We start from the raw sequence: 25,434 nt of genomic DNA, 5'->3' as shown, positions 1-25,434 counted from the left end.
AACTGCACAACCGTAAGTGACAGTTTGTTTATATTATTATAAACACTGCACAACTATTCTGACCTGGTGAAAGTGCCAATTGTTCTGTCTGTTTCTAGAATGTAGAGTCAAAATTGTCAACAGGAGCCCAGCCTCTGCTAGTGTGATTATTACATCTTCCAATTTGGAGATAATCTGCCCTGAGAATCAGTCCCTGGATCCTCTTTGGGGTCCATTTCCACCTCAAAGGGGTTCAGACAAGGACACAGCTAAACCTGTGAATTCCTCCATAGATATAGGTTACTGGCCTGTAAGGAACCCCAAGACTCAAGCAGATCACCTAAGCCTTGGATTGATTTTTCCCTCTTCCCCTGTTTAATACTCACTAGCACAGTTCCAGAGTGGCCAGACAAACCCTCAAAACAGTCTAGAGTCGGGACTAGCAAACTGATGACAAGATTTTGGATATGGATAATTCTTCTAGTCTAATGATTCTCAAAGTATTATCCATCAACTGGTTATCAAAGCCTTTTGAAAACTTCCAGTGATATTAGATTTTTCAAATTGTGATAAAACATACATAACGTACAATTTACCATCTTAACCATTTTTAAGTTTTTACTATTCTTTTTTTTATGTATCTTTATTGGAGTATAACTGCTTTACAATGTTGTGTGAGTTTCTGCTGTACAACAAAGTGAATCAGCTATATGTATACATATATCCCCATATTCCCTCCCTCTTGAGCCTCCCTCCACCCTCCCTATCCCACCCCTCTAGGTGATCACAAAGCACCGAGCTGATCTCCCTGTGCTATGCAGCAGCTTCCCACTAGCCATCCATTTTGCATTTCGTAGTGTATATATGTCCATGCCACTCTCTCACTTCGTCCCAGCTTACCCTTCCCCCACTGTGTCCTCAAATCCGCCCGTTCTCTACGTCTGCGTCTTTATTCCTGCCCTGCCACTAAGTTCATCAGTACCGTTTTTTTTAGATGCCATGTATGTGCGTTAGCATACAGTATTTGTTTTTCTCTTTCTGACTTACTTCACTCTGTATGACAGACTCTAGGTCCATCCACCGCACTACAAATAACTCAATTTCGTTTCTTTTTATGGCTGAGTTATATTCCATTGTACATATGTGCCACATCTTCTTTATCCATTCAACTGTCAATAGACACTTAGGTTGCTTCCATGTCCTGGCTTTTGTAAATAGTGTTGCAGTGAACATTGTGGTACATGTATCCATGTATCTTTAATTTTTTTTTAAATTTATTTTATTTATTTATATTTGTCTGCGTTGGGTCTTCACTGCTGCATGCAGGCTTTCTCTAGTTGCAGTGAGCACGGGCTACTCTTCATTGCAGTGCACGGGCTTCTCATTGCAGTGGCTTTTCTTGTTGCGGAGCATGGACTCTAGGCACTCGGGCTTCAGTAGTTGTGGCACGTGGGCTCAGTAGTTGTGGTTCGCAGGCTCTAGAGCACAGGCTCAGTAGTTGTGGCACACGGGCTTAGTTGCTCTGCAGCATGTAGGATCTTCCCGGACCAGGGTTCGAACCCGTGTCCCCTGCATTGGCAGGCGGATTCTTAACCACTGCAAAACCAGGGAAGCACTACATGTATCTTTTTGAATTTTGGTTTTCTTGGGGTGTATGCCCAGTAGTGGGATTGCTGGTACCATCTTAATCATTTTTAGGTATACAGTTCAGTAGTTATATAAATTCACATTGTTGGACAACCAATCTCCAGAAATCTTTTCATCTTTCAAAACTGAAACTCTATACTCATTAAACAATTCTCCATTCTCCCCTCCCCTGGCAACCACCCTCCCACTTTCTGTGTCTATGAGTTTTACTACTCTAGGTATCTCATATAAGTGTGATCATACAGTATTTGTCATATGAGTGGCTTGTTTCACTTAGTTCATCCATGTTGAAACATATATCAGCATTTCCTTCCTTTTGTTTTTTTTTTAATTTTTGAATTTTATTTTATTTTTTAAACAGCAGGTCCTTATTAGTCATCAATTTTACACACATCAGTGTATACATGTCAATCCCAATCGCCCAATTCAGCACACCACCACCCAACCCCCCCGCCGCTTTCCCCCATTGCTGTCCATACGTTTGTTCTCTACATCTGTGTCTCAACTTCTGCCCTGAAAACCAGTTCATCTGTACCATTTTTCTACGTTCCACATATATGCGTTAATATACGATATTTGTTTTTCTCTTTCTGACTAACTTCACTCTGTATGACAGTCTCTAGATCCATCCACGTCTCTACAAATGACCCAATTTCATTCATTTTTATGGCTGAGTAATATTCCATTGTATATATGTACCACATCTTCTTGATCCATTCATCTGTCGATGGGCATTTAGGTTGCTTCCATGACCTGGCTATTGTAAATAGTGCTGCAATGAACACTGGGGTGCATGTGTCTTTTTGAATTATGGTTTTCTCTGAGTATATGCCCAGTAGTGGGATTGCTGGGTCATATGGTAATTCTATTTTTAGTTTTTTAAGGAACCTCCATACTGTTCTCCATAGTGGCTGTATCAATTTACATTCCCACCAAAAGTGCAAGAGGGTTCCCTTTTCTCCACACCCTCTCCAGCATTTCTTGTTTGTAGATTTTCTGATGGTGCCCATTCTAACTGGTGTGAGGTGATACCTCATTGTAGTTTTGATTTGCATTTCTCTAATAATTAGTGATGTTGAGCAGCTTTTCATGTGCTTCTTGGCCATCTGTATGTCTTCTTTGGAGAAATGTCTATTTAGCTCTTCTGCCCATTTTTGGATTGGGTTGTTTCTTTAATATTGAGCTGCATAAGCTGTTTATATACTTTGGAGATTAATCCTTTGTCCGTTGATTCGTTTGCAAATATTGTCTCCCATTCTGAGGGTTGTCTTTTCATCTTGTTTATGGTTTCCTTTGCTGTGCAAAAGCTTTGAAGTTTCATAGGTCCCGTTTGTTTATTTTTGGTTTTATTTCCATTACTCTAGGAGGTGGATCAAAAAAAGATCTTGCTGTGATTGATGTCAAAGAGTGTTCTTCCTATGTTTTCCTCTAAGAGTTTTATAGTGTCCAGTCTTACATTTAGGTCTCTAATCCACTTTGAGTTTATTTTTGTGTATGGTGTTAGGGAGTGTTCTAATTTCATTCTTTTACATGTAGCTCTCCAGTTTTCCCAGCACCACTTACTGAAGAGACTGTCTTTTCTCCATTGTATATCCTTGCCTCCTTTGTCATAGATTAGTTGACCATAGGTGCGTAGGTTTATCTTATTCCATGGATCTATGTTTCTGTTTTTCTGCCAGTACTATACTGTCTTGATTATTGTAGCTTTGTAGTATAGTCTGAAGTCAGGGAGTCTGATTCCTCCAGCTCCGTTTTTTTCCCTCAAGACTGCTTTGGCTATTCGGGGTCTCTTGTGTCTCCATACAAATTTTAAGACTTTTTGTTCCAGTTCTGTAAAAAATGCCATTGGTAATTTGATAGGGATTGCATTGAATCTGTAGATTGCTTTGGGTAGTATAGGCATTTTCACAATATTGATTCTTCCAACCCAAGAACATGGTATATCCCTCCATCTGTTGGTATCATCTTTAATTTCTTTCATCAGTGTCTTATAGTTTTCTGCATACAGGTCTTTTGTCTCCCTAGGTAGGTTTATTCCTAGGTATTTTATTCTTTTTGTTGCAATGGTAAATGGGAGTTTTTCTTAATTTCCCTTTCAGATTTTTCAACATTAGTGTATAGGAATTCAAGAGATTTCTGTGCATTAATTTCGTATCCTGCAACTTTACCAAATTCATTGATTAGCTCTAGTAGTTTTCTTGTGGCATCTTTAGGATTCTCTATGTATAGTATCATGTCATCTGCAAACAGTGACAGTTTTACTTCTTCTTTTCCAATTTGTATTCCTTTTATTTCTTTTTCTTCTCTGATTGCCACGGCTAGGACTTCCAAAACTGTGTTGAATAATAGTGCTGAAAGTGGACAACTTTGTCTTGTTCCTGATCTTAGAGGAAATGGTTTCAGTTTTTCACCATTGAGAATGATGTTTGCTGTGGGTTTTTCGTATATGGCCTTTATTATGTTGAGGTAGGTTCCCTCTATATCCACTTTCTGGAGAGCTTTTATCATAAATCGGTGTTGAATTTTGTCAAAAGCTTCTTCTGCATCTATTGACATGATCATATGGTTTTTATTCTTCAGTTTGTTAAAATGGTGTATCACATTGATTGATTTACGTATATTGAAGAATCCTTGCATCCCTGGGATAAATCCCACTGGATCATGGTGTATGATCCTTTTAATGTGTTGCTGGATTCTGTTTGCTAGTATTTTGTTCACGATTTTTGCATGTATGTTCATCAGTAATATTGGTCTATAATTTTCTTTTTTGTGTGATATCTTTTTCTGGTTTTGGAATCAGGGTGATGGTAGCTTTGTAGAATGAATTTGGGAGTGTTACTCCCTCTGCAACTTTTTGCAAGAGTTTGAGAAGGATAGGTGTTAGCTCTTCTCTAAATGTTTGATAGAAGTCACCTGTGAAGCCATCTGGTCCTGGACTTTTTTTTTTTTTTTTTTGAATTTAGTTGCATAATTTTATTTTATTTTATTTTATTTTAAACATCTTTATTGAAGTATAATTGCCTTACAATGGTGTGTTAGCTTCTGCTTTATAACAAAGTTAATCAGTTATACATATACAATATGTTCCCATATCTCTTCCCTCTTGCATCTCCCTCCCTCCCACCCTCCCCATCCCACCCCTCTAGGTGGTCACAAAGCACCGAGCTGATCTCCCTGTGCTATGCGGCTGCTTCCCACTAGTTATCTATTTTACATTTGGTAGTGTATATATGTCCATGACACTCTCTCACCCTGTCACATCTCACCCCACCCCCTCCCCATATCCTCAAGTCCATTCTCTAGTAGGTCTGTGTCTTTATTCCCGTCTTGCCACTAGGTTCTTCATGGCCTTTTTTTTTTTTTTTTCCTTGGATTCCGTATATATGTGTTAGCATACTGTATTTGTTTTTCTCTTTCTGACTTACTTCACTCTGTATGACAGACTCTAACTCCATCCACCTCATTACAAATACCTCCATTTCATTTCTTTTTATGGCTGAGTAATATTCCATTGTATATATGTGCCACATCTTCTTTATCCATTCATCTGTCGATGGACATTTAGGTTGCTTCCATGTCCTGGCTATTGTAAATAGAGCTGCAATGAACATTTTGGTACATGACTCTTTTTGAACTATGGTTTTCTCAGGGTATATGCCCAGTAGTGGGATTGCTGGATCGTATGGTAGTTCTATTTGTAGTTTTTTAAGGAACCTCCATACTGTTCTCCATAGTGGCTGTATCAATTTACATTCCCACCAACAGTGCAAGAGAGTTCCCTTTCCTCCACACCCTCTCCAGCATTTATTGTTTCTAGATTTTTTGATGATGGCCATTCTGACTGGTGTGAGATGATATCTCATTGTAGTTTTGATTTGCATTTCTCTAATGATTAATGAGGTTGAGCATTCTTTCATGTGTCTGTAGGCCATCTGTATATCTTCTTTGGAGAAGTGTCTATTTAGGTCTTCTGCCCATTTTTGGATCGGGTTGTTCGTTTTTTTGTTATTGAGCTGCATGAGCTGCTTGTAAATCTTGGAGATTAATCCTTTGTCAGTTGCTTCATTTGCAAATATTTTCTCCCATTCTGAGGGTTGTCTTTTGGTCTTGTTTATGGTTTCCTTTGCTGTGCAAAAGCTTTTAAGTTTCATTAGGTCCCATTTGTTTATTTGTGTTCTTATTTCCATTTCTCTGGGAGCTGGGTCAAAAAGAATCTTGCTGTGATGTATGTCATAGAGTGTTCTGCCTATGTTTTCCTCTAAGAGTTTGATAGTGTCTGGTCTTACACTTAGGTCTTTAATCCGTTTTGAGTTTATTTTTGTGCATGGTGTCAGGGAGTGTTCTAATTTCATACTTTTACATGTATCTGTCCAATTTTCCCAGCACCACTTATTGAAGAGGCTGTCTTTTCTCCACTGTATATGCTTGCCTCCTTTATCAAAGATAAGGTGACCATATGTGCGTGGGTTTATCTCTGGGCTTTCTATCCTGTTCCATTGATCTATATTTCTGTTTTTGTGCCAGTACCAAACTGTCTTGATTACTGAAGCTTTGTAATATAGTCTGAAGTCAGGGAGCCTGATTCCCCCAGCTCCATTTTTCGTTCTCAAGATTGCTTTGGCTATTCGGGGTCTTTTGTGTTTCCATACAAATTGTGAAATTTTTTGTTCTAGTTCTGTGAAAAATGCCAGTGGTAATTTGATAGGGATTGCATTGAATCTGTAGATTGCTTTGGGTAGTAGAGTCATTTTCACAATGTTGATTCTTCCAATCCAGGAACATGGTATATCTTTCCAACTATTTGTATCATCATTAATTTCTTTCATCAGTGTCTTATAATTTTCTGCATACAGGTCTTTTGTCTCCTTAGGTAGGTTTATTCCTAGATATTTTATTCTTTTTGTTGCAATGGTAAACGGGAGTGTTTTCTTAATTTCACTTTCAGATTTTTCGTCATTAGTGTATAGAAATGCAAGAGATTTCTGTGCATTAATTTTGTATCCTGCTACTTTACCAAATTCATTGATTAGCTCTAGGAGTTTTCTGGTAGCATCTTTAGGATTCTCTATGTATAGTATCATGTCATCTGCAAACAGTGACAAGTTTTACTTCTTCTTTTCTGACTTGGATTCCTTTTATTTCTTTGTCTTCTCTGATTGCTGTGGCTAACACTTCCAAAACTATGTTGAATAATAGTGGTGAGAGTGGGCAACCTTGTCTTGTTCCTGATCTTAGTGGAAATGGTTTCAGTTTTTCACCATTGAGGACAATGTTGGCTGTGGGTTTGTCATATATGGCCTTTATTATGTTGAGGAAAGTTCCCTCTATGCCTACTTTCTGCAGGGCTTTTATCATAAATGGGTGTTGAATTTTGTCGAAAGCTTTCTCTGCATCTATTGAGATGATCATATGGTTTTTCTCCTTCAATTTGTTAATATGGTGTATCACATTGATTGATTTGTGTATATTGAAGAATCCTTGCATTCCTGGGATAAACCCCACTTGATCATGGTGTATGATCCTTTTAATGTGCTGTTGGATTCTGTTTGCGAGTATTTTGTTGAGGATTTTTGCATCTATGTTCATCAGTGATATTGGCCTGTAGTTTTCTTTCTTTGTGACATCTTTGTCTGGTTTTGGTATCAGGGTGATGGTGGCCTCGTAGAATGAGTTTGGGAGTGTTCCTCCCTCTGCAATATTTTGGAAGAGTTTGAGAAGGATAGGTGTTAGCTCTTCTCTAAATGTTTGATAGAATTCACCTGTGAAGCCATCTGGTCCTGGGCTTTTGTTTGTTGGAAGGTTTTTAATCACAGTTTCAATTTCATTACTTGTGATTGGTCTGTTCATATTTTCTGTTTCTTCCTGGTTCAGTCTTGGAAGGTTATACCTTTCTAAGAATTTATCCATTTCTTCCAGGTTGTCCATTTTATTGGCATAGAGTTGCTTGTAGTAGTCTCTCAGGATGCTTTGTATTTCTGCGGTGTCTGTTGTAACTTCTCCTTTTTCATTTCTAATTTTATTGAATTCAGTCCTCTCCCTCTTTTTCTTGATGAGTCGGGCTAATGGTTTATCAAATTTGTTTTTCTTCTCAAAGAACCAGCTTTTAGTTTTATTGATCTTTGCTATTGTTTTCTTTGTTTCTATTTCACTTATTTCTGCTCTGATCTTTATGATTTCCTTCCTTCTGCTAACTTTGGGTTTTGTTTGTTCTTCTTTCTCTAGTTCCTTTAGGTGTAAGGTTAGATTCTTTATTTGAAATTTTTCTTGTTTCTTGAGGTAGGCTTGTATAGCTATAAACTTCCCTCTTAGAACTGCTTTTGCTGCATCCCATAGGTTTTGGATCGTCCCGTTTTCATTGTCATTTGTCTCTAGGTATTTTTTGATTTCCTCTTTGATTTCTTCAGTGATCTCTTGGTTATTTAGTAACGTATTGTTTAGCCTCCATGTGTTTGTGTTTTTTACGTTTTTTTCCCTGTAATTCATTTCTAATCTCATAGCGTTGTGGTCAGAAAAGATGCTGGATATAATTTCAATTTTCTTAAATTTACTGTGGCTTGATTTGTGACCCAAGATGTGATCTATCCTGGAGAATGTTCCGTGAGCACTTGAGAAGAAAGTGTAATCTGCTATTTTTGGATGGAATGTCCTATAAATATCAATTAAATCTATCTGATCTATTGTGTCATTTAAAGCTTCTGTTTCCTTATTTATTTTCATTTTGGACGATCTGTCCATTGGTGTAAGTGAGGTGTTACAGTCCCCCACTATTATTGTGTTACTGTCGATTTTCTCTTTTATAGCTGTTAGCAGTTGCCTTATGTATTGAGGTGCTCCTATGGTGGGTGCATATATATTTATAATTGTTGTATCTTCTTCTTGGATTGATCCCTTGATCATTATGTAGTGTCCTTCCTTGTCTCTTATAACATTCTTTATTTTAAAGTCTATTTTATCTGATATGAGTATTGCTACTCCAGCTTTCTTTTGATTTCCATTTGCATGGAACATCTTTTTCCATCCCCTCACTTTCAGTCTGTAGGTGTCCCTAGGTCTGAAGTGGGTCTCTTGTAGACAGCATATAGATGGGTCTTGTTTTTGTATCCATTCAGCAAGCCTGTGTCTTTTGGTTGGAGTATTTAATCCATTCACGTTTAAGGTAATTATTGATATGTATGTTCCTATGACCATTTTCTTAATTGTTTTGGAGGTTTTTTTGTAGGTTCTTTTCTTCTCTTGTGTTTCCCACTTAGAGAAGTTCCTTTAGCATTTGTTGTAGAGCTGGTTTGGTGGTGCTGAATTCTCTTAGCTTTTGCTTGTCTGTAAAGATTTTGATTTCTCCATCAAATCTGAATGAGATTATTGGTGGGTAGAGTAATCTTGGTTGTAGGTTCTTCCCTTTCATCACTTTAAGTATATCATGCCACTCCCTTCTGGCTTGTAGAGTTTCTCCTGAGAAATCAGCTGTTAACCTATGGGAGTTCCCTTGTATGTTATTTGTCATTTTTCCCTTGCTGCTTTCAATAATTTTTCTTTGTCTCTAATTTTTGCCAGTTTGATTATCATGTGTCTTGGCGTGTTTCTCCTTGGACTTATTCTGTATGGGACTCTCTGCGCTTCCTGGACTTGGGTGGCTATTTCCTTTCCCATGTTAGGGAAGTTTTCAACTATAATCTCTTCAAATATTTTCTCAGGTCCTTTCTCTCTCTCTTCTCCTTCTGGTACCCCTATAATGCGAATGTTGTTGCATTTAATGCTGTCCCAGAGGTCTCTTAGGCTGTCTTCAGCTCTTTTCATTCTTTTTTCTTTATTCTGTTCCACAGCAGTGAATTCCACCATTCTGTCTTCCAGGTCACTTATCCGTTCTTCTGCCTCAGTTATTCTGTTATTGATTCCTTCTAGTGTAGTTTTCATTTCAGTTATTGTATTGTTCATCTCTGTTTGTTTGTTCTTTAATTCTTCTAGGTCTTTGTTAAACATTTCTTGCTTCTTCTTGAAGAAGCTTCTTATTGCCTCCATTGTTTTTCCAAGGTCCTGGATCATCTTCACTATCATTATTCTGAATTCTTTTTCTGGAAGGTTGCCTATCTCCACTTCATTTAGTTGTTTTTCTGGGGTTTTATCTTGTTCCTTCATCTGATACATAGCTCTCTGCCTTTTCATCTTGTCTATCTTTCTGTGAATGTGGTTTTTGTTCCACAGGCTGCAGGATTGTAGTTCTTGCTTCTGCTGTCTGCCCTCTGGTGGATGAGAGCTCCTTCCTTTTTAAGTCTAAATAACCTTCCATTATATGTACATACCACATCTTGTTTGTCCACTCGTCCGCTGATGAACACTGAGTTACTTCCACCTTTTGGCTATTGTGAATAATGCTGCTATAAACATGGATATACAAATATCTCTTCAAGACCCTGCTTTCAATTCTTCTGGGTATATGCCCAAAGTGGAATTGCTGGACCGTATGGTAATTCTATTTACAATTTATTAAGGAATCATCATACTGTGCTTCCACAGCAGCTGCACCATTTTACATTATCACCAACAGTGCACAAGTATTCCAATTTCTCCACATACTTGACAATGCTTGTTTTCTGGTTTTGTGGTTTTGGGTTTTAATAGTGGCCATCCTAAGCGATGTGAGGTTTTATTTTTGTACCATCAAACTGCAAAAATCCATTGTGCATGAGACTCGAAGTTCCCTCACTTGAGTCAACCACAAATCTCCTGTGTTTTAGTCTCTTTACAAAATTGGGATATTCCTTCTCCTTCTCATCTTACAGAATAAAAGCAAACATGGTTGCTCCATCCTCATGAGAGGAATGATACATACAACTGAGATTACTTCTAAAGAAATGGCAAGATATTCCTAGGAGTGCAGAGGAATAAGAGGAAAACAAGGAGAACAATGTAAAGGAATTAGAAGTTCATGGGAAACTGAGCAGGAGCTATGAATAATCAGACAGAGAAACTCACGGTGTGTGAAGTTCACACCTGCCTTAAGGTGAGTAGCCAACAGCAAAAAGCAAAACACCCTGGAGAAAAGAAGTTCACTCCTTCTGTTCCTTGATTATGGCATGCCTGCTCCAGCCTGAGAGCCCTTGCACAGCAGTTACCTCTGATGCAAAGTTCTTCCTCCCATTATCTGTGTAGATAACTTCCTCCTCTCCCTTAAGTCTTTAATCGACTGTCATCTTCTCTTTAAACTAACTTCAATCATCCTATTTATATTTGTAACCCCCTTCAACCCCTGGTATGCTTGGTTCCCTCTTACCCACTTTTAACTTTCATTTCTCTCATAGCTTTTATCAACTTCCAGCACACTTTGTGATTTACTTATCACATAGTGATTTACTGCTTATTGCCTCTTCCCTTCCCTAGAATGTAAGCTTCACAAGGGCAGGAATCTTTGTCTGTTTTATTCATTGACGTACCTTAAAATCGTAGAATAATGCTTAGCCCATAGTAAGTGTTCAATGAATATTTGTTGAATAAAAGGAGAGGAGAAATATGTGAAAAGGAGGGAGAAACAAAAAAAATAGAGTAATATGTTCCTGGTGCTTCAATAATGACGCCCAAAGCTCCTAAAGTGAAAAAAAAAGGGGGGGGAGAAATGTGGCTTTATTAAGCATATGTGCTAAAATTGCTCAGGATGTCACAGTCTGAGCTACCCCTGAAAGCAAGGTCTTGAGCACAGTCTATGGCCCAGGGAGCAGCAGTGAGGGACCAATGAGAGTGAAACAGAGAAACAGGAAAGAACAATACAAAGATGCATTACTGAGTTTGTCACTGCTGTAGGTGACTCATGCTTGATCCTCCTGTGACCTTTTAAGGAGCCTTAGGAAATGTCAGAACTGCCCACCCCAGAGACACAAGAGAGACTGATGCACCTTATCCATTAGCTTCTGTCTCCAGTGGTCAAGGATAACTCCACCTCCAGAGCTTGGGTGGAGGTCAAGCTCTTGGCACTAGAGGCAGGAGGCATGATATATGCAGCCCGTGAGGTGAGGTACCACCAGATGACCCCTGTGAGAAGCTTCCTGAACAACGCACAGAGCTAGTCACTGAAGCCTGGCTAAGAGTAAAGAGGATGTAAAGTGGTTCAGAGGAGTGTCTTATACAGGTGTCCAGCACACACTTGAGTCACTCTTCCTGACCACATTTTGAATCTTTCCTTAGCTCAACACCTCCCAAATATTTAATGCTTCAATATCTTACATTGGCCCTACCTTGAAACCTACCTCAAGGAAGAGAATGAAAAGGAGATTGAGATGTGTATGGTTTCCAAAGGAGAAAGAAGGTATGGGGAGGGCCAATCAGAAGATAATTTGCCAGTGGGCTAGGAACACCCTAAAGAAGGCAGCAACTGACCCCAAAATGAACTAAAATGACTGTCACCTTAAATGCTCTAAGAGACTCAATCCAGAGATCAATGAGTATGACAGATACTTTATGAACAAGTCTTTAAATATTTCTGGAGGGCTGGCAATATGGCAACCCTCACTAATGCCAGTGAGGCCAGAAGCAGACTGAGAGAACTTGGCGTTGGGCGGAGCTGTGGCAGGAGAGGGCTGTGGCAAACCACGTGCTCCTGACTCTCACTAGGAAGTGGGGAGAAATCACTGTGCATGTTTTGGGCCAATAATAACTCCTCATTGATTGCCATTCAGGGTCAGAGATTAGCCCTTTCAGTCAGTGGCGGGGCCCATTGTACAGGGTGTAGGAATGCAAAGATCCTGAAGGGAAACATCCATTTACTCATTCAAAGTCCAACAAGAACAAGGGAGCAGAGGAAGTAATCGAGGCAGAAGGAGTAAGTGGTTGAGACTTGGAGAAATCTGGCAGGTCAAGGTCAATGGAGATGAGAGATTTGGCTCCTCAGAAGGGTTTAGGTAAAAAAATAAAGAAGGGTGAAAGGAGGTGGGATGTAAGAAACAAATGGGATTTTTAACTAGTAGAACTGAAAATAGTAGAGAAGAAATGGATGAAGTAAATCAAACTAAGATAGACAGTGAGAAGCATGCATGTGCACACATGCAGAGCAGAAACCATAGACACACTTGCTGCCCTCAAGCCTTGCCTACCCAGGTGTTAGTCCTTGCAGGAAGCCCTGCCCAGTGCAGCCAGGCTGAGCTGGCATCTCTCCTGTGTGCTTCCCCCATCATAGCCCTCCTCATGTGGCATGCAATTGACTATTTACTTGTCTGTGTCCCGCCTCAGAGTGTTAATTGCTTGAAAGCAGGGACTTTGGCTCTTCTTTGTATCAGTGTCTAATTCAAAGGAGATTCTCAGAGATTCTCAGAGAATGAATCAACTATTCTTCCCATGAAATGGAGGTATGAAAACAAGTCCAGAAAAGTCAAACACAGAGTGAAATCGTTGGGGTTACAGATGAAACAAAACATACAAAAATATGAAATTCTTATTTTAAAAAAATACAGATTCTTTGCTTTCATACCAAGAGATTCTGACTCAAACTTCCTGGCTATCTCTCCAATTACAGTTCCAGATTTAGAAAGAAACAGCTCTTCCAGGAAATTCTTGCCATCAAGCATTTTCTTCAAATTCTGAGTAAACACTACTATTATTTTCAGCTTTCAATCAAGAGTAAGAGAAGAATGAAGAAGGTTCAGACACACAAAGATTTCTTGGTGACTTCAGTGATTCTGACACAGTAGTGGGTTTGACAGGAACCAAATGAATGTGCACTTCTACAAGCCCTCCTAGAACTTTCAATACAGGTGATCCATGGGCCACACTGTGGAAAAGCTACTGGGTAAACTGCAGACAGCAAACCCTATCCTGACCAATGCTCTTACAGTGATAATGATGTTCAAGGGCACACAATTATCATCAAGAATTTTCATCAGTAAGCGTGTTCTCCTGAGGCAGGAGGGGCCAGTAAACACTGTGATCACATGCAGGGCTGTCTGTGTTCATGCCCAAGAGGCAGAGAAGAGAAAGCAGGCACATCCCTGAGGCACTGCTGAAACAAATGGACATGATAGGCTGGAAACAGTGCTTGAGAGTTCCTCACAATGCGAAGTGTGTTTAAGTTCTTCGGAGAAAAGTTTAATAGTCAACAGCAACAAAAAATCAAATATGTCTAATAAGGAACTTGTATTCATTTTCTTGGAAACACTGAGGAGCTGTCTGTCCTAAGATGGGAGGGACCGGAGGGTGGAGATGCACTGGAGAAAAGGAGAACATAATGAACAAGCAGAAGCAAAACAGAACAAGACTGTGGAGATGCACTGGAGAAAAGGAGAACATAATGAACAAGCAGAAGCAAAACAGAACAAGACTCCAGAGGGGAGCCAGTGCTTTTGGCCTGGAGAGTTTCACTGATGGATTTTATAAAGGCCCCTGACAGTTAAGTAAACCTTGCACGTAGGTTTAAGAGCAATGCCCCAGTCCACCATACAAGGATGAACAAAGACTGAGTAAAACAGAGTTATGAAAAAGTCTAGAAATGAAAAGCCTTCCTGCTACTGAGTCCAGTCGGCATCTCCACCCATTGCTGTGTCTTCCATGACATTGTACATAGAGCATATTTTATAAATAAACATATTTATACATTGAAGCATTTAACTTTTATTTTCAATGTTTAGACTTACATAAAAGTCACAATAATAGTACCGAAAGGCATGATATAACCTTCACCCAGCTTCCCCTAATGTTATCATCTTATATAAGCACAGTGCAATTCTCAAACCCAGGAATGAACATCGATATTATATTATTAGCTAATCTAGTGACCTTATTCAAATCTCACCAGTGTTCCTACTAATAGCCCTTTTCTGGTCCAGGACCCACTTGAGGACCACACTTTGTGTTTAATTGTCCTGTCTCTTTACTCTCCTCTAGCCTGGGACAGTACCTGAGTCTTTGTCTTTTTTATAACCTTGACACTTTAGAGGGCCACTTCTCTTGTAGAATATCTGGTTGGGTTTGACATTCTCTCATAATCAGACTGAGGTTATGTATTTTGGGCAGGAATACCACAGAAATGAGACTATCCATTTCTCACCGATGTATTCTTAAGGGATTTGAGAAGAAAGCAGAAAAATCAAAACAGGAATGAGGGAAATGTTAAGGTTTTTTTTAAAAGATAAAAAGGTGCTGTTTTCAAGAAAGAATAATAGACTGCTGACAGAAAGTAAACGTCTTAGGTCAGTGGGAGTAAGGACACAGTGAAACAGTCACTCAAACATTGCTGGAGTGAGAATAAATTGGTACAAAAATTTTAAAAAGCATTTTGACAGATATATCACATATCCTAAAAATTTTTATAAAACCTTTGACACCAAAACTTTACTTCTGAAACTCTATCCTAGGAAATAAGTGGAAACTTTGCTATTTATCAGTGCCGTTTAAAATAGAAAGAAAATCAAAGAAAAATAACTGAACATCATTATAGTAAACAATTGGGATTTTTTGCTACACAACATCTGAACATCCTTCTGATTTAGTAAGGGGAGATCCCAAGAGGCAAAGAATTTAGGGCCCTGATTCCCACTATGGAAGACAATCAAGGCATGTAACAGCAACGCAGGCTCGACCGATCATATACTTACACCTGGAGTTTTGAATACTGAGGGAGGGATGCAAACAACCAGAGGCAGTCAGAAATCAGCAACAATTGAGGATGTTTATCCTGTAAATTACTGAATCACAACATCATTTGAATTCATATGTTCACCATGTGTCATATGTAAAAATTAGGACAGTCATTGGGAAGTAATTGGACTTTGAGAACTATCCTGAGGATGTATGATGCTATGGACTGAATTGTGTCCCTCTAAAAGTGCTATGTTGAAGCTCCCCAATGTGAAGGTATTTGGAGACGGGGCCTTTGGGTGGTAATGAAGTTTAGATGAAGCCATGAGGGTGGGGCCCTCATCATGGTATTAGTGCCCTCAGGGAGCAATCTCTCTTTCTCTCTCCTTCTCACTCTCTCTCCCCCATGTGTGGACACAGTGAGAAGGCAGCTGTCTATAATCCAGGAAGAGAGCCCTCACCTGGGAACTGTATTAGCTGCCACCACCTTGATTTGGATTTCCAAGCCTCCAGAACTGTGAAAAATAAATTCCTGTGATTTAAGCCACTCAGTTGATGGTATTTTGTTTTGTCAGCCCAAGCTGAGTAAAACATATGGGAAGATTTGGAGAACTTTATATACTTTGAACCTTCAACTGCCACCCTTGTCTGATGAAGCTGCCCCTAATATACTTGAAGACCCTCTAGTAACCTCATATGAAGAAATTGCTTTGCAAGGAAAAATCAGTTCTCTTTATCCTTCACTTCTCTTCACCAATAGTCTGATAACTAGAGTCAGATCCCAGAATGTCTTGGGAACACAATGACAAAGTCAATCACTTGTGGAGAAGGCTTATACACCAATGGAATTGCTGGAATCTACAAAAATCTTGGGAATATGTGTAGAAATGAATTCTAAAGATGCTCAAACAAGTGTACACAGCATGAGTACATTCACCAGAGATTCTGGATTTGATAAACTAATTCAAGTTGCTACAAGTGGGTTTAACTGGTGTTTGGATGATTTTCCCAAAACCTAGACATAACAGTGGACAGCACAAAATGAAGTCAAGATGCCATTAAAAAAAAAAAAGCACCCTTAAAATAAACAGGAAGATATACAAGAGTTCACGAAATAATACTGGAATGGATTAATCATAGGCAACTCATCAACCATCTACCCTCTAACTATATCCTTCAAGGGGATCTGACACTTCATTCACCCAGGCCTTGAGAAATACACTGGTGAGAAGAGGGCTAGTATCTCTGAAAAGCACTCAGGTGGTTTTGCCTAAGGCCAGGACACTGGTGGGAGACACTGCAGTGCAATGGGCTCCCTGACTTCCAAGAGGATGGGAGGATCCTGAGATGACCGAGGCTCTGGGGTGCCACTGAACTGCCCCGCACAGGATGAGAGTGGCTGCCAGAAACAAAAAGGAAGGTCAGGGCGAACATCAGAGTGTTGTCTTGCAGGGCTCTTTGGCAGAGAACACTGACCATGAAGTTCATAGCACCAAAATCTACAAGCAGATGACCAAAGCTCTTCTTGATTTGTATAACTGGCAGGTCTCCAGGCTGGTAAATAAGAGCCTAACCTGAGCATAAAGTATCGACAATCACAATACCTCACAGATGAAGAGCTCCTTAACTGAAGGGGGAGTGGGAGATTTTTTGAGGAGGACTTTGCAACAATACCAGACTTTATTGTGAAAGTTCCCCCAGCCTTCAAAGGAGAACAGAAATGTGAGGAGTCCTTACACCTGTTTTCTAAAGCTTCTGGTTCCAGGCTGCCCTCAACACAGTATAGGGCTATTTGGTTATACCACCCACTTCCTGATTATACCCAATCTTGTGAGCAGCATTTCTGAAGAGGCACAATGAGAAAGTTATGCCACAATATGGGGGATTCTGTAAATAACATAAGCTAACTAGATCTTTTCTGGCTGGGAAGAAAAAGATTCTGCTCTCAGTGGAAAATATTTAATTTGTCTTTGGAAACACATCCTGCAACTAAGTGGAAAGCTCTGTCGTGCTTGTAAAGATGATGCCAAGTGCACAATCCGTAGCATGAAACCTCTACAATTTACCCATAACAAAGCAAAGGGAAGACAGGGCTTCTGACTTCTGGAGACCTTTTCTGGCTACACACACACACACACACACACACACACACACATGCACACACAAAACCAGAGAAATGCTGTGCTTCCAGACTAAAATATAATAAAAATCCTACTACCAGGAAATGTAAAAAGAAGTTGTTTGCAATTAGCAGTGAGAATCCTCTCAATGTAAAAAGCACATGCCAGTTGGCCTACATACCTAACTAAGATAAGATGGATGAAATTGTGTCTTTACTCTGTGTCAGTCATAAAACTGAAATAGCATAAAATGCACTGCTTGATTGGAAAATGGGAAAATACAAAAAAGATCCCTTGAGAGCCTCATCTGTCAGTTTTTCCTTGTCCTCTGGGAGAGAGAAGTTTAAATTCTCATACAGCTTTTAGAGAATACTTAACAAATGCAGTCAGAAAATAAAGCAGACGCTGGTGGCAAGGATAATAGTATGAATAAACTGGAACTATTACAGAATTTTATACTGTGTCCACCCATGAACTATTACTTCAATTATTTTAAAATATGCAGTCCATATAAATTCTCAGGTGCATTCTCAGGCACCTTGCAAATTGCTGTCTAAAGATAGTACATAACAGGTTAAATCTTGAGAAATTCTTTTTCATTTTACCGATGTTATCGTGCAACCTAATTATAAAATTTCCCCATTTAAGGGGAAAAAAGATTCCAAAAGAAAAAAGAAAAAGGAAAGATTTTTAAAGTTCCACAGATTGGAAATCGTTTAGCAGATTAAGGAATAAAAACTGTTAGAAAAATTTTAATATTATGGTAACTGTGTACACAATGGTGCTAAAGAAAAAGAATTACAGAAGGCTGCCAAGGTCATAAAAATTAATTAGAGACTTTACTTACGTAAGATATTACCTATCTAGGCAGATATGACAAAGAAATTGTTATGGAGTAGTGTGTGTGTTTGTGTGTGTTCAAACTCACTGCTCACAGAAAGACAAGCCCAGGGATGAAATATACGCACATCACACACATTTTGGGGTTGCATGGTTTTTCTTACTCTCAAGGAAATGCAGCTTTACTGAACTGAGTGCCACGGAGATAGGAAGTAGGTTTCTACTACATCGAGTAAGGGGGGAAAAAAAGAGAGGGAGAGAGAAAGGTGAAAGACTTGAAGAGAAGAAAGTGTAGTTATATGGCAATACCATTCGGCCTCAGAAGCAATGAGCCTATTTCTAAAACAAAATAGATTATTGCTTCTCTTGTGCAAAATCTTAAAGGAGCCTCCTGAATGTTTCTTCCAAGCCCATTGTTTCTTTATCACTTTCCCCACAGGAGGTGTATTGGTGGCAATGTAATTGCAATCGTTTTTTCTTCCCATTCATTTCATATTCCCCCCTCCCCACACACACACCTTCGCCTTCCAAGTCCTAAAGTTGTTCAGGTTAAAATCCCGCTTCATATTTACCAGAGTTCTCGCTTGTGGGCACGTGGGTATGTGTTAAATAGGGTGGGAGGGGTGTCGGGAAAATCTAGAAACCTAGTTGAAATTGCCTCATAGAGACATAATCTTTAACAGGTGACCAAATTGGGTCCTCCTAACCCTGTCTGCCTTGGTGCCACACGAGAGCGCCCTGAGCTAGCACTGAGGCTCGTCCAGCGCCAGACAGAGAGGAGATGTGCGCGGGGAACAAGGGGCTGGAGCGCTGGTTCCCAACTGCGGGTGACAGGTTGCTGACGGGCTGCAGACTGACACGAAGCTGGAAAAGACAGAGGGGGACCTGCTAATGAGCCATTGTTTGCACCGGAAATGGGTACCCAGTACAGAGACCGGAAGGAAAGGTCAGTGGGGGGAATGCGTGACTGACGACGAGCGCCAAGGAGAGGCCTGTGCAGGCCGCCAGGAGCAGCGGGGCGCTGGCAGCGTGGAGATGCCAGTTCGGCTCCTGAAAAGAGCGGCGCCCGTAGGCCGGGCTCAGGGTTCCCGGACCGGTGCGCAAGCTGGCCGCTCCCCGAAGCACCAGGCCAACGTCTGCAGGCCCCCGGAGCCCTGTTTAAGGACTCAGCGCAGCTCCTGGGCGTTGCTCAGTTTCGCTGAGAGCCCGCAGCGGCGGTGGGGGGTTGTAGGGGGAAATAGCGTTCTGATAACCTGGGTGTCGAGGATTAAGCTGTGGCTGACGCTTCCTGGTGGGGGGTGGGGGGGTGGTGGCTGTGAGGAATCCAGGGACGTGGGGGCGCTCGGGACTCCCAGGAAAGCTCTGCAGGCCCCCCAGATTCAAGCTATAGGTAAAACCTAGAGGGTAAAAGCTAGAGGAAGCTCACCGATGAGGAAAACTGAAATGACTCCCAGGTCTGTTTGAGGGTATTTTAATTTAGATTGTGAAAGGAAGAGTACCTGAGGTCTGAGACCCTCCTTTGAGGGCAAACACCTGAGATACATATCTGAACGGAAGTGTTCACAGTCCAAGGCTGAAACATCAATGGGATTCAGACTAGAAGACCCTGTGTCCTCTACTCCATGTCACACTGTCCCTACCTGCTCTTCCACTTGGTTACTTTGCACCTGTGAGGGAGTGAAATGGCAAACAGGTCTCCCAGCCTTCTCTTTGTGTGTCTGTTCTTGATAGACATCAAAGCCAACATGATTAGAAACAGCCTGACAGCTCTATCAAGACAAAAGAAACAATTCTTAACGGGCTCAAGGTATTGAAAACAACTCAGCTTGTCAAATAATCTATTTCAGACAGCATTCTAGAAAACACAATTTTTTAAAACCACATTATGAGACTCTTAGATATCAGCATATATGGAATGAAGGCTGCATTTTTAAAAAGTCCTTTACAAATCCCTTTTCTTCTAATGCACTCTGAGTCAATTCCATAAAGTTGGCCTGTTACACTTAAATTCTTTCAAATACCAGCACTCTAACAAAGGCTTCTATTGAAGACCTGCATGACTTGTTAAGAACTATCACCATAAAAATATTATCTCGTGGTCTTTGATATTTTCTAAAGTAAAAGAGCAATTAGAATGTAACTCTGGTTTGAGGTTAACTGCATTCCAATCCAATTAGCTTTATAAATTAATAGCTGTTTGTATCTTAACAGTAGGTGATGTTTAATTAGTCAGTTTATTGTTTCCAGTCTTAGTTCAGAATTTCACATTCTGAAGAGTTAGAGAGTTTTAACTGAGTGTATGAACATTCATCTAGAAAACTGTTTATGCTCAAACTTCTGTCAGAACACTGTGGTACATTAAGATTCCCAGGTGTAACAAAATTACAATATTCTATCTCCAGAATTTATAGTATTTATGGTAGGAACCGCAAACAAGCTGCCTATGGTACTCCAGGCCTGCAGATACATTGTTGTTTATCTTTTCTTCTTTTCTTTAATTTTTTCTTTTCCTTTCTTTTCTTTTCATTTCATTTTCTTTCTTTCTTTCTTTCTTTTTCTCTTTCCAGGACCATATATATATTTTATATATATATATATACACACACACACATATATATATATCTGTATCTCCTATATATATATATATATATATATATATATATAGGATTACTTGGCATCAAATCAAGTAAATTTAGGCAGATCCCATATTCAGAACAGGAGAAGCAGTGGAGTCCCTATGAATGGACCAGCTGCTCTCCCCTTCTTTTCCATCCTTGCTAGGCCTATGCCATTTACTTGCTTGAACTGTCAGACCCCTGTGTGTAGTTTTCACATTTGCCACTCCTCAAGGCCTTGCAGTGTTGGTCTGACCTGAAGGCTATATCTTTCTTAGAATTTTCCACATATTTGCAGTAGAGATTCTGTAAGTGGGTTGTGCAATAACTCTCTCCCTTTTTCTCACCAAGTGCTCTGGGAATAATATCCATTCACCAAATATTAGGACATAAAAGGAATTAAGACCAACAGCAGCAAATGCTTTAGTGCCAATAGACATCAAAATACCTACACATTGCCTATGTTTGGGGCTAAACATTTAAGGGTAGAAGGTGTTATCAAAAGGAAGAGGAGGAAAAAATGACATCTAGAAAAGAAGGCAAAAAATGAGTGAGTGAGAAGGAGAAAGAGAGGAGAAGCAAACTCAAGGAGGGAAAGACACTCCATCCTGTTCCTTTGGTAGAGAAACACCTACAGGGCTACCCACAGCTCCTTCAGGGTCAGCTCAGGGGTCCCGGTGACACCAGTTATCTACCCAAAATTAAAGCAACACATTAGAATAAAAATGGATAGGGAGGAGGAGGAGAGAGGTTTTTATCTACTAGATAACAAGGTTATGCAATCACTTGGAAATTGAGTAGAGATAGCCCATTTGTTCCACACAGATCCATTAAGGAAAAGTAGTTCTCCTGAAATATGTTCATTTCTCTCAGGGTTTTGCTTGTTTGAGTGCTTAAGCCAACCTAAAAGTCAGTAATAGACACCAATCTCATCATCTTCTAAACCAACCACTCTGGTGACAGAAAAAAAGCTAGTTTCATTATTTCAGCTTATTCCCAATATTTAATAATAGAAGACATTTTGAGGGCACTAACAGGGTTACTTGTCAGGAACTACTTTTACATAGGCTAAAAACACACCAGGAGTGACACTTGAAATTGATCATCCTTTTAGCCATTCTGTCAGGCTTCCGAAAATTAATGAGTGGGCTGCAGAACGGAAGTGGCTTACCAGAACATCGCACAAATTTGCTGATCTTGACTTGCTGGAATTTTGCTTACCTAATGCACAGCTGAACACTTCAATTCTCTACAGTGTTTACATTCTACCTAAATCTTCTCTTGGGTTTCCTGCATTCAATGTTGCTTCCTCCTCAGGCAAGTAACAGTGAAATACAAAAGGAAGCCGCAAAAATCACTGTCCTCAGCTGATAGGATGACACAACAGATACTTTTCAGGCTTAAACTACAAAAATCACTGTATTTATATAAAAATCAAGGTTTCAAATGCTGTATGATATTTATTCAACAATACTAATTGGGTGAATATGATGTTCAGATCACTACTTGAGATGCAGTAAGAAACTTACCTGGGTGAGGAAGTATCTTGAGTAGGAAGGTGATTCTCCCATGGCAAAGTTTAGCTTTTTCACTCTGTAGGAATGACCTCAGCCATTTTTCCAAATATGAAAACTCAACTTCATGCCCTGTGGAAGATACAATATTCTCTGTCCCTAAAATACTATACTTTACTGAATTTAAAAAAAAAAAAACTAAAAAAATTCAAAGGTAACAAGTGACAATCATTAAGGCATTCTCCAAATTATGACAACTGAATAATAAACATCCCATATATATTTCTCACTTCACTTCCCCTACAAATCCTAGACCCTGACTAAGCAGCCTTGGCCACAAAGCTGTCTCGGACAACACTGCCGCCTAGTGGGTCTTTGAGGAAGCTATCAGATCCCATAGGTCCTTTTTTTTTCTTCTTTCTTGGATCATTCATAAGGGAACTTGGGCATAAGTTACAATTCCATATATTTCTCTTCCATGCTTATTGTTTACTTTTTAAAAGTTTTTCGGTTTCTCTTAATTTCTCTTTAATTCCCTTTCTCTTTTGTGTTTTGAATTCTTACCAAATTCACATTAAAAAAATTTTAACTTGCTTTCTTTTGCTGTCTTTAAATCCTTTTCTCTCTATTGCTTTTGTAAGTCAAAAAAACTTGACAAGAAAGCAGCAACTGTTTAGACTTCAATAGAATAATTTTTGCCAACTTCTAAAGCAACTAGGGTTTCAAAGTTATCTTCTGAATATATTTACTAAAGTTGTCTTCTAAGTTTGCTTTCTTCCATACCTCAATTACCACAATATTTTTTTAAAATTAAATACAATTAACACTGCAGTTAAAATCATAAGAGTTTGTGTTAAACTTCGACTCAAATTTCAGCCCAACCACATATTAGCTATGCAAACATGAGAAGTTGCTTAAACCTTCTTGTGCCTCAGTTTCCTCCTCTGTAAAATGATGAAAATCATAGTACTTACAGGAATATTGTGAAGTCAATTAATTAATACTTGTAAATGACTTAAAATAGTGCTGGCATAGATAAGGCTCTAATAACTTATTTTATTGTCAATATTGCAATATCATTTTCTGATGCTACTTTTTAATTTTAAATATTTGCACTTAACCCATACTTTGGATTCAATAGATTTTGTGACTTGGTCTGGAGCCATAACTACCACATGTAACATTGTTCCAAATAGAAAATATGTTTATGTTTTTAAAAATACTCTTAAACTATTAGAAAGCATCACAGTTATAAATTAATAGCTATCTGTTCACATTAACTTCACAGCAGCCAACGAATCATTAAGTAGGGGACTGAAAAGGATCTGGTTGCAGAAGAGATTAGAAAAGAATAATTTCCTAAAGTATTTTGTCTGGGTTTTTGGTTAGAATTAGAAATCTTGAGAAGCAGAGAATAGAAAAAGGAAGGATACACTCCAAGCGATGAAAATAGCATATGCAAAATCTTAGTGGAATGAGCAAGTTGAAAGCTTACAATTTAGATAAATCTCTGCTAAATAATAATAATAATATTTGTAAACCACCTTGGCAATTCAGTTCATTTTAACGGCTCTTGATATAGACTCTTTTTCTTACATTCTAGAACATAACACTGCTGTCTTCAAATCCAAACTGTGATCTAGATCCAAATAGGAAAGTGGAATGTACTGTCAACACTCTTTTCCCATTATGGTATTTAAAGTAGATGGAAATTGAACATATTAAAAGAGACTTGCCTTCTACTTTTCGTAATGTTCTATACTGAGCATGAGCTGATGCAGGAGATCTGAGCAGTGGGGTTGGGTGGCAATAGGTGTATGCATTCGTGACAGCAATCAGAATCAGATGCTTAATTTATGGACTCATAGCACATAAAAGAAAAAATTTCAAGCACTTACTGTAGCTGCTGCTGATTACTGACTATTCATTACAAAGGTATTTGGCTTGTGCCAGTGTAAACCCAATGTTCTTTGTGAAGAAAAGTCCATCATGCAGTTTTCCTATAAATTATACAGCTCCCTGTTTATTCTTCTTCAAAACCCATGCCCTGCTTCATAATCAAGAGCTGTTTAAAGGTTCTTACAGCCTAGGGATTGTAGCTAAAATATTGGAATCACACAATTAAAGGGAAGAAAAAACTAAATTAAGCCTCCAAAAAGGGATGCTGCCCAAGTTAAATGCTTCCCTTGTGCCCAAGTGAAACTCACTCTGACAAGCGGAGCTAAAATGTGTTCCAGTAATTGCTTCTTTCCCCAGCACTGCTGAGTAATTGCTTTGCAACTTTGCCCTCCCGGCACACACATAGAGTTATCATGATGTGATCCCAAAATTATACCTAGACCGAAAGAGCAATGTTTTATAAATCCTGCAGTTGAGAAGAATGGGAAAGACTACCAAGAGAACCAATTCAGCTTTCAGTCTAGCAACATCTTAGGCATTCATCCAGAAAGGAGAGAAATGCACCCAGAATACCATCAGGGCTTACACTTTATCTTTTTCTGTGTACAGTAGTCCACACAGCCAAACACAATGCATCCAGATGCTTTGACTTCTCAGTGTCTACTCCCATATCAAGAACTAGAGAATATAAGAAATATCTTGCTGGATTAGACAAATGGCTTGTATCAGGTCACCCATGAGAGGATATGTTCATCCTCCCTGACATCAATCTCAAAAGAGGGAAGGTTCGCTCTGAAACACCCCTGGGGATTTTCTCTCCTTAATAAAGCCGATATGCATATAATATATTGCTCCTTTTCCGCCCTAAATCTTTCCTGACTCTATATGCATTTTCAGCTTGTACCCACCTCCTGAAGTTCCAAAAGTTACAAAGCCTGCTATGATAAACAGTATCTCGTTTGTTTGCCTTAAAACACCCTTTGTACTGATGGCTGGAACGGTGGGAAGCACACAGAAGATATTTGGCGGGGGGGGGGGGGGGGGGGGTGTGGAATGTATAGCAATGCGAATGGACTGGATTAGAATGATGCAGGGTCTGACCCTTAACTGTTAATGCACCACCTGGTCTACTCCCCTTGACTGAGTGCCTCAGGATGCCAACCTGAATATTTTGGCTTGGAAGGACAGAGAATCACATGATATCTGGGTCTCTTGCTTTTTAAATGTTGATTCCAAAAGATATGATACAGTATTTTCAGTGATTCC

At 39.4% G+C, this 25,434-nt stretch overlaps 1 protein-coding gene across 4 annotated transcripts in view; it reads right to left on the bottom strand.

Moving 5' to 3' along the window:
* NXPH1 (neurexophilin 1) overlaps window positions 1-25,434 on the bottom strand; it is a 412,663-nt gene that overhangs the window by 318,705 nt on the left and 68,524 nt on the right. Inside the window, exon 1 of one of the 4 annotated variants that reach the window (XM_059932804.1) lies at window positions 22,285-22,362. The exons of 1 other annotated variant lie outside the window; for it this stretch is intronic. The gene's annotated coding sequence lies outside the window, so the exon portion shown is untranslated. Of the gene's footprint in view, window positions 1-22,284; window positions 22,363-25,434 lie in introns of those variants that run through there. 2 more of the 4 variants (XM_059932807.1, XM_059932809.1) reach the window with 2 other exon arrangements.

Source organism: Balaenoptera ricei, chromosome 9 (genome assembly GCF_028023285.1).
Source record: "Balaenoptera ricei isolate mBalRic1 chromosome 9, mBalRic1.hap2, whole genome shotgun sequence".
NCBI classification, from domain to species: Eukaryota; Metazoa; Chordata; class Mammalia; order Artiodactyla; family Balaenopteridae; genus Balaenoptera; species Balaenoptera ricei.
This window is presented reverse-complemented; position numbering and strand designations above follow the sequence as displayed.